Source organism: Acinonyx jubatus, chromosome B2 (genome assembly GCF_027475565.1).
Source record: "Acinonyx jubatus isolate Ajub_Pintada_27869175 chromosome B2, VMU_Ajub_asm_v1.0, whole genome shotgun sequence".
NCBI lineage: Eukaryota > Metazoa > Chordata > Mammalia > Carnivora > Felidae > Acinonyx > Acinonyx jubatus.
The window spans coordinates 39,236,731-39,249,234 of NC_069385.1; the positions used below are offsets into that span (position 1 = coordinate 39,236,731).

The 12,504-nt window shown below is 36.2% G+C and overlaps 1 protein-coding gene across 3 annotated transcripts in view; it reads right to left on the reverse strand.

The window, feature by feature from the left end:
• The window catches only part of NKAIN2 (sodium/potassium transporting ATPase interacting 2), a 977,009-nt gene that overhangs the window by 27,844 nt on the left and 936,661 nt on the right, over positions 1-12,504 (reverse strand). The gene's annotated exons all lie outside the window — the stretch shown is intronic.

Below are 12,504 nucleotides of genomic sequence, written 5' to 3' on the forward strand. Positions count from 1 at the left end.
ATAACATTTGCATTTGTGCCAATCAACTTCTAATTTACTTTCATTAGCCAAGAGCCTTAGATTCTAAAATTGGAGTCTCACCGACTAACAGAAAAATGTTTTGAGGGAAAAAATATTAAGATTCAGTGGCATGTTGCATGGAAGAAAAACACTTATTTAGACCTGTAACAGGAACCAGGGCACACCAAGCACAAGCAGGTTGACATGTTACACAAAGCGATGGCGTGGGTGCCTGTAGGTAAGCTACGTCGTGATGCACTGAATCCAGGATAGCACAAATCACATCATCCTTTCCGAAACATACTGCAAAAAGGTCCCTATGATCAAAGTAGTCTTTGCTCACTGAAATTGTTAAGGAACACCTCAAAGTTTTTTGATATCTATTCCCTCAGATTGAGTGGTTTTGTATTCCTTCATATCAGTAGAATATTTATTTAGTGAAATTATGAATGCTGGTAAAAGTATGCAAAACTAATATAATTTCTTAATAGTGGAATTTCCCCCCTCCCCATAATTCTGTTTGGGGGATTCCAGAAAGGATGGAACAGTGATGAAGATTATGCTCAATGATATTTCAGAAAAGCATTGATCTGGCTGAGAACTGAGAGTATATGATAATATTTGGCATGGGGAAAGGAACATGAGGAAAGGCTTTGGTCTCCCATTAGGAAGCTAAGTCACAGGGCAAAAAGGAGCTCCTGGGAGGAGCCAAATGAAATTGTTTTTCATTAGCTGACAGTGATCTTTCTGGAAGATGTGAGTGGAACACTTTAAGTCAGAGGGCACGCTGATAGGTATTTAATGAGCACAGTATTATCTGGAGAGAAAGAAGGGTCCGGTTAAAAGAGAGACTTTAGAAAATCTATAATTTGGATTTGAGGTAGAAAGGCATATTCTGGCAGACTCTAGCTCTATTCCAAAGCGAACTGGCATAGAATAAGACAGTGGTTATCCTGGCATAGAAGTAGTGACCCACTTGGAGGAGGAATGGGTGAGGAAGAAGATCCCTGCAACATATTCTTCAAGGGCTTTTGTTTTCAAATGCTGGGTGAGAGGGGATGTATACCCCCACTCCTCCCACCCCCAGATTTAGTATCTGAACCAGTACACATCATGGAGAGCTACAGAAGAATACCAATAATATATTAGCAGTAGTTTTCTTTTCTTTCCTTTTTTTTTAAAGCATATCTTAGAAAAATCATTGGGGTGCCTGGGTGGCTTAGTTGGTTGAACATCTGACTCTTGACTTCAGCTCGGGTCATCATCTCATGTTTTGTGAGATTGAGCCCCAGTCACACCCTGTGCTGACAGTGTGGAGCCTACTTGTGACTCTCTCTCTGTCTCTCTCTCTCTCTCTTTCTCTCTCTCTCTCAAAATAGATAACTAAACTTAAAAAAAAAAAGGAAAATCATCAAATCATCATTTTTCTCTTTAAATGGTATGTTGCAATTGGCAATAAAATAGTGGTAGTAAGAACTGTTTCCTTATATAATAGAATCATCAGGATCATCATTTTTATAGGCTTATTTTTAGAGTATAGGGTGGTATTAAGAACAGCTTTAGCATAGATTTTGATTTGACCAAACAAAATCACACAATTTGAACATTTTCATGGGTACTGAAAAAAAATAGACTATATAACATTTCTTAATCTTTCCATGGATTGAGGATCTATGAAAATGCTCTAATCATTGAGTGAGCCAGTCTCATGGGTACTCTGTCACTAGTACTTGGATTTGACTGTGATGAGTTTTGGTTAAATCCCTTGGGTACTGCTTATATAGCTCCTTCCCTTCTTCCACAGGGAGTCCTTATCATCCTTGACTAAATTCTATCCATTTATCAATAGTTTATCTCTTCAGTTTTAAATACTTACTACTTGAATTATCTATAAAGCAACTTTTTCCTAGTCACAAACTTTTCTTTTGATCTTCACTCATCACTTATTACTTCTAAATGAAATTCTAGGTAAAAAGCATTGATAAATTCTGAGATCCAGGGCCAATAAATTTAAGCTTCTCATTAAAGTGTCACTAGATTCTAGATTATTAACTGTACTACTCTCCCAGAATGCAGCCAAGGCCCTGTATTCTGCTTACCAGTGATCTTTTAATTGTATTCAGTTGCATTCTTTAACTATCAGGGGAGCTCCTTTGATATAAAAGTAAATCCTGCTGCATTTCATTACAAAAGCTTGCTGATTAAGAGAACTTTAGCTTTTAAATTGGTCACCTCTAAATACAAATGGAAATTAGTTCCCCCCAAATTAATCAAGATTCATAAGCCTCTGTTATCTTCCAATTTTCCTATACCATATAAGTTTATAATTTAATTCTTACTCCATAGCAATTTAAAAAATTTACCTACAGAAAGGGGCTTCAAATCATTTGTAACTCCAAATGCTTCCTATAATGTGCAATACCTATAATTGCTATGTGGGTTACAAAGACAAACTCAGCCAGAGTTTCTCAACCTTGGCACCATTGACATTTGGGCTGGGAAATACTTTTTTGTAAGATCTGTTGTGAATTATAGGATGCTTCTCCAGAAACATCCTACAATCAATCCACTTGACAACTGAGAAAATCCAAAATGTCTGCAGACATTGCCATATGTCCCTTAAAGGATAAAATTGCCCCAAGTTAGAGCCACTGTTTTAGACAGTCTTCCCAGCAGGACCTAGGAAAACTCTGGGAAGATGTAAATTATGTTCAGGGAGGAGCAAACAGCTCCATTCAGAGGAGTTTGGGCAATGGGAAGGGAATAATGGTGCCCAAATCAGGGAACAATGACCCATGTTGTCAAAGTAGATCAGAGTACATGGAATTAAAAAAATTATTTGGGTGACCTGGGTGGCTCAGTCAGTTAAGCATCCGCCTTCGGCTCAGGTCCTGATCTCGCAGTTCATGAGTTTGAGCCCCACATCGGGCTGTGTGCTGACAGCTCAGAGCCTGGAGCCTGCTTTGGATTCTGTGTCTCCTCTCTCTGCCCCTCCCCTGTTCCCACTCTGTCTGTCTGTCTGTCTGTCTCTCTCTTAAAGATAAAATAAACATTAAAATTAAAAAATAAAATAAAATCATTTTATTTTGTTCTTTACTTAAATATAACTAGAATAACAATGAAAGATACCAGTGGTATTATACTAGGCAAACATACAATTATCCACTTATGTAAAACAAAACAAAACAAAACAAAATATTCCAGTTGTTTTAGTCTTTGGCATTCAAAGCAGAGCTAAGCCTAAATCTTTTTATTTTTATTCATCTTTTCACCTTGATACATCTAATATGATTTGTTCACTTCTAATTCACCTGATAGGGAATTCATATCATCTTGATATCATTACTGGTTGAAAGGAAATGATATTTTCTCTCTATAACTAATCAGATTAAAATTCTTTTTTGTATCTACAAACCAAATTATGATTGCATGTCCCAGAAATTCACTTAGAAGCTAATAGATAAGAGGAAACCAAAGCCTTTTGGTAAGTACTTAAAAAAGATTCAATTGTAGTAATTGAAAATGTAACAACCTTAGTTTTTAAAATACTATCTTTTGGATTTCTCTTTCCAGGAAGTTGGAGTACACATAGTTGTCTCTAACCCTAGTCTCACTAAAAGTGCAACTGAAAAAAATAAGACATTTTATATATAGCACACATAGGAAGATACTGAAAAGTGGAAAGAATGTAGACTCCTAGAAACTTTGAGACCCAAGGAAAAACATGGGAATAAGTTCCCTATTTTTCTTTCGTCTCATATATACCAGATCTGGAGCTGAAGAAGCTCCCAACTCAGAAATGCCAGCAGGCACAGATCAAAAAGCCCCAATAAAAGCCTACTTTCTCTAGCCAAATGACCAGGAAAAAGACAGCCTAGTAAGACATAATGTTAAGATGATAATAGCTCTTCTTTGGCCAACATCACAGAAAAATACTGTAGTTCCATTCCCCAACCACAGGAACAAAGAGTGTCGGGGGGGTGGGGGGGATGTCAAGACACCCCCATGCTTCAGTGTCTGAGAAGTCAGGCAGAAAAGTTGGACTTGCATGTTTTTCAGAAAGGAGGAAAACCCTCTCCTTAGTGTCAGTTAGAGACCATGGGGGGAATCTAGCTTCCAACCTCACTCTGTAGTATGGAGGCACATCTCAGGTGGTGTCAGGGAGATCTAGTGGAGAATCAGAATTTTTACCAATGCTGAGAAGTAATGAAGGCAATCCTCTATCCCCATGGTGTCAGACAAAGGCACCTGAGAGCAGTAACAAGACATTGCTACCCCCCCTAACCTTAGAGATATTATTGAAGGCCAAGTGGGAGGCAGGAACTTCCACTGCCTCCCAGCCTTAATGAGAAGCCCTTCCCCTTCTGTGGTTTCAAAGGAAGATGAGTGGGGAACTGGACTTCTATCCCACTTGGAAGTGATGAGTGTTATCTCTCCTTCACCTGCCAAAGTGGTTTCAGAAGAAGCCAGCTAAAACAGGAGGTTTAAGAAAGGTCTAGAGTCTCATAATATAATACCCAAAATGCCCATGTTTCAATGTAAAAGTTCAACATGCTAATAAGGAAGATCTCAAGCTGAATGAAAAAAGGCAATCAGTTGCAGTTAACACAGAGCTGGATGATAGAGATGTTAGAATTATTTGACAAATATTTTAAAGTAGTTTTCATAAAAATGCTTCAACAAGCAATTTATGAACACATTTGAAATACATTTAAAAAATAGTCTCAACAAAGAAGTAGAAGAACTAAAGAAGAACCAGATTGAAAATTTAGAGCTAAAAAAATGCAATAACAACAACAACAGAACTGAACTACAGAATGGAGAAGACAAGAAGGAATCCATGAATTTGAATTCACAGAATAATAGAAATTATCCAATATGGACAAGAGAGAAAAAAGTAGATTGAAAAAAATGAACAGAGCCTCAAGGACCCTTGAAACTATAGTAAAACAGATGACATATGTGTCATTGGTGTCCTGAAATGAAAATACAGCAGTACTAAAAAAATAGTGACTGAAAACTTCCTAAATTTGACAAATGATGTGAAATTACATATTCAAAAAGTTGAGTGAAGCCCAAACAGGGTAAGTCCAAAGAAATTCACACCAAGATGCATGACAGTCAAAATTTGAAAAATCAGACACAAAAATCTTGAAAGCAGAAAGAGGGAAATATTTATGTACCCTAGTTTAAAACAACAGTTTGTGGGTTTCCTTTAAAACTAACATACAACTACAATACAACCCAGCAATTGCACTCATGGCCATTTACCCCAAAGAAATGAAGACGTGTTCACACAAACAACTGTACACTTCTGTTTATAGCAGCTTTATCCATAATAGACAAAAACTGGACACAACCCATATGTCCTTAAGTAGGTGAGTAGTTAAAGAAACAGTGATATGTTCACATCATGGAATACTACTCAGCAATAAAAGGAAAGGACTATTGATATATATGCAGCTACCTGTATGAAAATCCATAGAATTATGCTGGGTGAAGAAAGCCAATCTTAAAAGGTTATATAATATATGATGTCATTTATATTACATTCTTGGCATGACAAAATTATAGAAATTGAGAACAGATTAGTGGTTGCCAGGGATTAAGTTAGGTGGGAGTCACAGGTGGATGTGGTTGTAAAGAGGCATCACGATGGATCCTTATCTGATAGAAGTTCAGCAGTCACCATCCTCTCAGTGATACTGTGCTATAGTTTGCAAGATGTTACCACTGGGGAAACCTGGGTAAAGGGTATACAGGATCTTTCTGCATTATTTCACAATTGCATGTGATCTACAATTATCTCACAGTGGAAAGTTTAATTTAAAAATACTGTATTTTAGGCAACTATTGTTTATGTTAAAAACATTTATATTTTAATTTTTGAATTTGTAAATTTATGGAAACAAAGTAGATATGCTTGTTTTCTTCAGTGCAAAGACATATTTTAATTCTGAGCTCTTAGACCAACACAGAAGTCTACAATAGTTTTTGATGTTGATACAATATAGAATCACTATTGGACACTCTTTTTTGACTGGGGTTGGAGGTGAGGGGTAGCAAACACTACTTTCTTATCTGCAATTATCTCTTTTTCAAATAAATTAGTTTTATGTTTCATTTAAACCAAATCATCTACTTTTGTTCTCAGTTCATAATTCAGATGCTATAAGCCCATGTTTTTTGTAATATGAATTTGAACACAAGGATATTATGCCCTCACAAAATATACTTTTAAGTTGCAAATGATTTTACTTGCTCTTTTGTACCTTGCTCCATTTACATAATTTGAGATTGCTTCAGCAAAGGATTCTAATATGATTATATCAGTATTATTAATGAAGGTCTTTTATATGAAATATATTTTATGTGGGCTGGTGTATCATCTATCTTGTCCACCAGACGATTCTTATCCCATACTATTCCACTGACTGGACTGTTAGAAAGCATGTCGCGAATTTTCTTTGCTACGGATAATCCAGGTGCAGTTATCAACCTACAATAACTCATAGAGGATTGCCTTTAGGGCTATTGTGAATGTTCACAGCCTACTGAGTCAGAAAAGCTTTTCAGAGGATCAGAAACATATCTTAATACCAGCCTTTAGGTATTGTGCCGCATCATCAAGCATGACTGTATTAAACACTTTTTAAAAGATTAAATAAAAGTAGACGTACATGCAAACTTGTATTATCTCCTTAAGACTGGGAAATGGACTGAACCAAATGCCAACACTGGCTTACCCAATAATTCCCATTATAAACTGGCCTCTGGAGATTAGTAGATTTCTTCAGACCAAACTTACCAAAAGTTATCTGAGTTCAGATGAGACTGATGTATGAGTAAAGTTGGCAGAGCAAAAGATATTCAGGTAGGGTAAAAGACAGCTAATAAAATTCAAATGTTGTGATGGTTAATACCTCTTTTGGAGTTTAACAAATTAGTTTAAAAACTGTATTGAGAGCAGCAGTTCAATCGTTCTATACATTTGCCAGTTGGGAGGTGATCAAAGAAATGCTCATCTACTGCAATAGAGCTGCCACAAGATGCCTTCCTTTTTGAGGTAGGAGCCATAATGAAAGCACTTAACCAAATCCATTCATTGAAAATGATTGGCATTATGCTGTTACACCTAAAACCAATACAATGTAATATGTTAATTATATCTCACTAAAAAAGAAAATGGGAAATGCAAAAAGCAACCTATCAACAACACCCTACTAATTTAATAGTAAAACTGAATTTAAGATTATACAATGTATTAGGGACTGTGATTTATTATAATGTAACATTTGGGAAAGAAAGTGCAGTTTTAAAATGTTCTGCAAAATATAAATAATATTTTCCAGCAAAAAATTTGAAAAAAGACAGCACATAATTCCTTTCTGATAAAATGATTCAAATAGCATACTTTTTGCTCAGAGATAATCGGGAACTTAAAGCAAAATTAATGATACAAATAAGGCATATACAGAAATAAGTTAGTTCAACTTAGGTATGTCAACAATAGACAAGGCTAATAATGTTCACTGCATTTCATTGAAAGGAGCATGCTGTCCCTGGTGATGATGGGAATACAAGGCCAGATTCTTCTGAAAACAGGATAATTATATTGGAATACTAGTTGCAAAAATAACCTATATTTTAAAAAGGTGCAAAAACTATGTTAACATTCTTTTTTTCTTTTTTAGAGGTGCTAGATTAGAAGGAAAATGTAGAATATGTAATGCACTGGGTCCTGCAGCACATACTACAACACTATATTTCAAGAAGTCATTAATGAGATGACATCATGAGAATATGTATGTATATATATATAATATGCATGGAGACTATACACTGGATCTGTGTCTGATTAAAGACCTGGACTCTGAAAAGAGCAATGATGAAGAGATCAGTTTAAAACTGAGAGCCGGTTCCAATGGGCACACTTTAGGCCTCTCACCTAAAGTCCTGTTCTGCAGGACATTTAAAAATTCTTGAGGAAGGACAACTGTGACCCAATGATCAAGTTTTGTAATTATATGGAGGATGCCTATACAAGTAGTATGGTCCTAGGTTACCTGAAGAAAATTACTGTGTCTAGAACAAAGGAGGCAAATAGCCCCACTTCCTTCTGGTCTTGTCCATCAAAATGCTGACAGTGTTCAATGCTGATACCATAAATGAAGAGAGATGCCCAATGGAATTGTAACCACACTGTGAAGGGAGACAGAGAAATGAGACAGGATGAGAAAACTTCCTGGATCATAGAAAGTTCTCAATAAACTTTGTGGTGATGATGATGATGATGATGACGACTACAACAGTGACAACGATGACGATGACGATAGTGAAAGAGAATTCCCCATGCAGACTGATGTCTGCCTGCTTCCTGGAGACATCATTAAGGACCAGATAACCTCTGTGATCACTTTACTCAGAGATTTTAGAAAAGAAGTAATGAGTAAATCATCATTGTTTAGAAATAAGAATTTGGAAATCACAAGTGCATTCAGATGTTTCTTGTGCAAATAAGCTGTTAAATTAGCACTTGTCAAAGGGCAAAGTGAACACACCCACCCATGATAGGTTTGCAAATATTCTGTATTTTTCATCGTTAAAGTAACTGTGATTAAATATAGTGGATCATTTAATGTTTGGGGGATGGTGAATAAAAACTTATCTTTGGTTTCTAAGATTCTGTCTTGTCCACATTTCTCAGGGAATCTGGGGTCATAGAGGATAATGCAGATGTATGTGGGCACAAGGCTTCTGTCTGGGTAAAAGTCACTCCTTCCAATTTCTTCTGAGGATAATAATTAGACTAGATCCCACTAGAGGCCTTTCTGGTATTGACCCAGTTGTCATCTCCCAGCTAGGAGGTAACTTCCATTTAAGTATTTCTTTACAGAAGCAGGGGCTGAGTCAAGAAATATAACAGAATCATAAATCTCATTAGACAAACTACAAATCTGACCTCAGACTCCTTGCCAGACTATGGATGTTTTGGCATGGGCAACTGGGATATCCCCATGGCTTGGAAGCCAATGCTATACTCTCATAGTATGTGAGAAATACTTGGCCCACAATGATTGGCTATGTGGTGGGATATAAGAAAGAGTCAATGTTACCTAATTTTAATGAATCTTCATAAGGCTTTTTTTTTCTTATGGAAAATAATGAATGTCAGGAGAAATCGCTAAATGACAAACTCACCATTATCAAAAATAAGTTATTGGTTTGCATTATAGAAAAATGGTGTCAACAAGGATAGAGCTTTCACTGTACTGAGAAAGGAAAAAATCTAAAAAGAAAACATCAGAACATACCAGCTAAAGAGAAAAGTTGCTTCAAAATGTTATAGTAAACTTAGATGTATTATTTGGGTTTTGAAAATACAGTTCAAAAGGAAACTTAGAGCAATTGGTCCATTTACCATGACATCTGTGGGAATAAGCTGTATGCTGTATGAAAAGGTATTTTATGTAGCATTCAATGAAGCTTGCTTCTGAAGCAAAGTTCTGGCTGCAATATGAGGCAGGGGAAGATGAATAGGAGTGAAGGTAGTAACAGAAAAAGAACCCCAAGGGGAATAAGATGTAGATTGGGGAAGACACAAATTTGAAGACGTTTTTTCCCAAAGCAATTTTAAAAGGCACAAAACCGAATCGAAGTGTCACTTTTTAAGGACCTGTCAACCCTATCCGTGTGCAGCAGTATAATCCAGTTGGATTGAATAACTTTGGATTCAGAACTTGGCTAAGATTGCTGTTCTTCATTGACCTCTTTTTCCTTTACATCTGAGTTACCTTCTTTTCAACATAAATTCTAGGTTGTCTTCTTTCTACACAACTCCTAGCCAATATGAAGGTGCAAGACACTGTGTCAACTACCTCAGAATTAAAGAATTTCATTAATTACTAGTTACACGATTATTACCATTTGGGAATATATAAACTAGAAAAACTGTTAGTGTATTTCTGTACTTCGTTTTTTAATTTTTCAGTGTTTAAAGCTCAAAACAACTAATCATCTAACTAACCCCTTATATCCTGGGCAGTAGGAAAGGAAAGGCTAGTGACTTATATTCAAGGTAATGGCTAGCATTGTTGGAATCCTCGCTATAGTCTGGGTATATGCTAACATCTTTACAGCTATTGTCCAATCCATTCTTTCCAGAACCAAGGAGAGAGTCTTATCCATGATTTATAAATGAGAAAACTGGGGCTAGAGAAATTAATTGATGTCCCCAAATTAAGAGATAGTCAGAAGAGGACTTGAATTCATGTCTACATGAATCTTATATTTTTCACTCTCCAAAAGGCAACCCTGACAACATTCTCAAGTGAAGGGAACATAAGATTTTAAGAATCAGAGTGAATTCACATGCAGAAAAAAATTCCCAAAATTAAGTTCGTCTCATTTTCCAAGTTGGAAATTTGGATACAGAGGATAGTATTGAGCTTCGGATTGGCAGATCTTGGAAATTAGAAAGAAACAAACTGGCTGAGCTATCAGACAAACCACAGAAGGGTTTAATGCCACTCATGGGAAACCTGTAGTATGCTGGAGAACTGGAGTGTTCCTCCCACTCATTTAATTACCATTTCAGTTCTCTTTCAGTGGTTCCAACTCATCATAATTTTATAGTCCTCCTCTGAATTGTTTATATATGTTTCTACACAGAAGCCCAGAATGGGCTTCTTATATCAGAAGTATATTGGTGAGCCACTAATTACCTTCAGTTTACTGCTGGTGATACTATGAATAAAGCTTCCCTAAACATTTTCTACAGATCTTTTATGAACGTGTATTTTTAATTTCTCTTAAAGAAATACCTACTAGTGGAATTTCTGAGTCTTTGCAGACTAGACTGGCTAGCTAGAAGTGGTCTGAGCTTCTGGAAATAATTAGCAAAAAGACTAAACAGTGGCTTCTTCAAGAATATAGATTCTATTATGCAAATTTTAGTCTTATTTTTAATTTTTTGGTATGTTGGTACAGCATGATCATCTACCCAACATCTCATTATACTTGAAACATTAGTAAAGTCTTGCTATGCATTCTTATATGAATATTGCTTTGGGGAACTGAAGGAATCAAGGTGACAATGTACAAAAATGAGATGTAAAGGGATAATTGAGAATTTAGTTGAAAGGGTGAAGTTAAGGGCATCAATAAAGGCCCCCAAATTCCCAGTGATATAGCAGAATACATTTTGTATGGGATGGGAGTCTGGGCTTTCTTTTAATCCTAAAGAATAAATTGATCCCAGTAGATTGGAAGGCTTTCACTGGAAAATGAATAAGCATTTTGCCCAACAAAAATTAATGAGTTCCTATTTCCATCTAGTTCCAGTCTTGTATCATGGAATAACTCATTTTTTTTTGTTTTTGTTTTTGTTTTGGTTTTTTAAAGTTTATTTATTTTGAGAAAGACAGCATGAGTGGGGAAAGGGCAGAGAGAGACAGAGACAGAGACAGAGAAAGAGAGAGAGAGGAAGAGATAGAGAATCCAAAGGAGGCTCCGCACTGTCAGCACAGAGCTTGATGTGGCACTCGAACTGTGAACAGTGAGATCATGCTTAACCTGAGCTGAAACCAAGATTCAGCTGACTGATTAACTGACTGAGCCACTCAGGTACCCCTTGGAATAACTCATTTATGTCCTTATACTTTAGGATTTCATGATTAAGTAGTGATAAGAAGATATGTTTCATATACTTTACAGGCCAATGTGAAGATAACAATGTGAAATCATAACTATGAACATACTTTCAGCTTCTAGGAGAAACGTCATATATTTAATCATTCTCCTCATCTCTAAATGTTCGTCAGACTCACACTCTATTTCGCCATCCCTCAAGAAGGAAGATGGTCTTTTATTTCTTTTTTGTTGCTAGCCTGTACTAATTCATCTCAAGTGGTTGCTGTTTCTTTCTTTTCTCTTTTCTTTCTTTTTTTCTTTTCTTTTCTCTTTTCTTTTCTTCTTCTTCTTCTTCTTCTTCTTTAACTTTAAGGGTGTACAAGTTGAGAACTATTGGCTAAACTAGAATTTTTTTTAATTTTTTTTAACGTTTATTCATTTTTGAGACAGAGAGAGACAGAGCATGAATGGGGGAAGGTCAGAGAGAGAGGGAGACACAGAATCTGAAACAGGCTCCAGGCTCTGAGCCGTCAGCACAGAGCCTGACGCGGGGCTCGAACTCACAGACCGTGAGATCATGACCTGAGCCGAAGTCGGCCGCCCAACCGACTGAGCCACCCAGGCGCCCCTAAACTAGAATTTTTATAAAAAACATCTTCTAAAATTGAAGTGGGATTTAGAATTGTCTCTCTTCCAATTTAAAAGTCCTTTAAAAGATATTTACTTATTCTTTATTAGTAAATTTCATTCATATTTTTGAGCTCTAACTTTTCCTCAATTTATGTCAAATGAATTCTATCCAGATTATCAGTTCTTATTTTCTCCCTCTAATATATCATTAACATTTTCTAATTATACACTTGTCAAAAATTA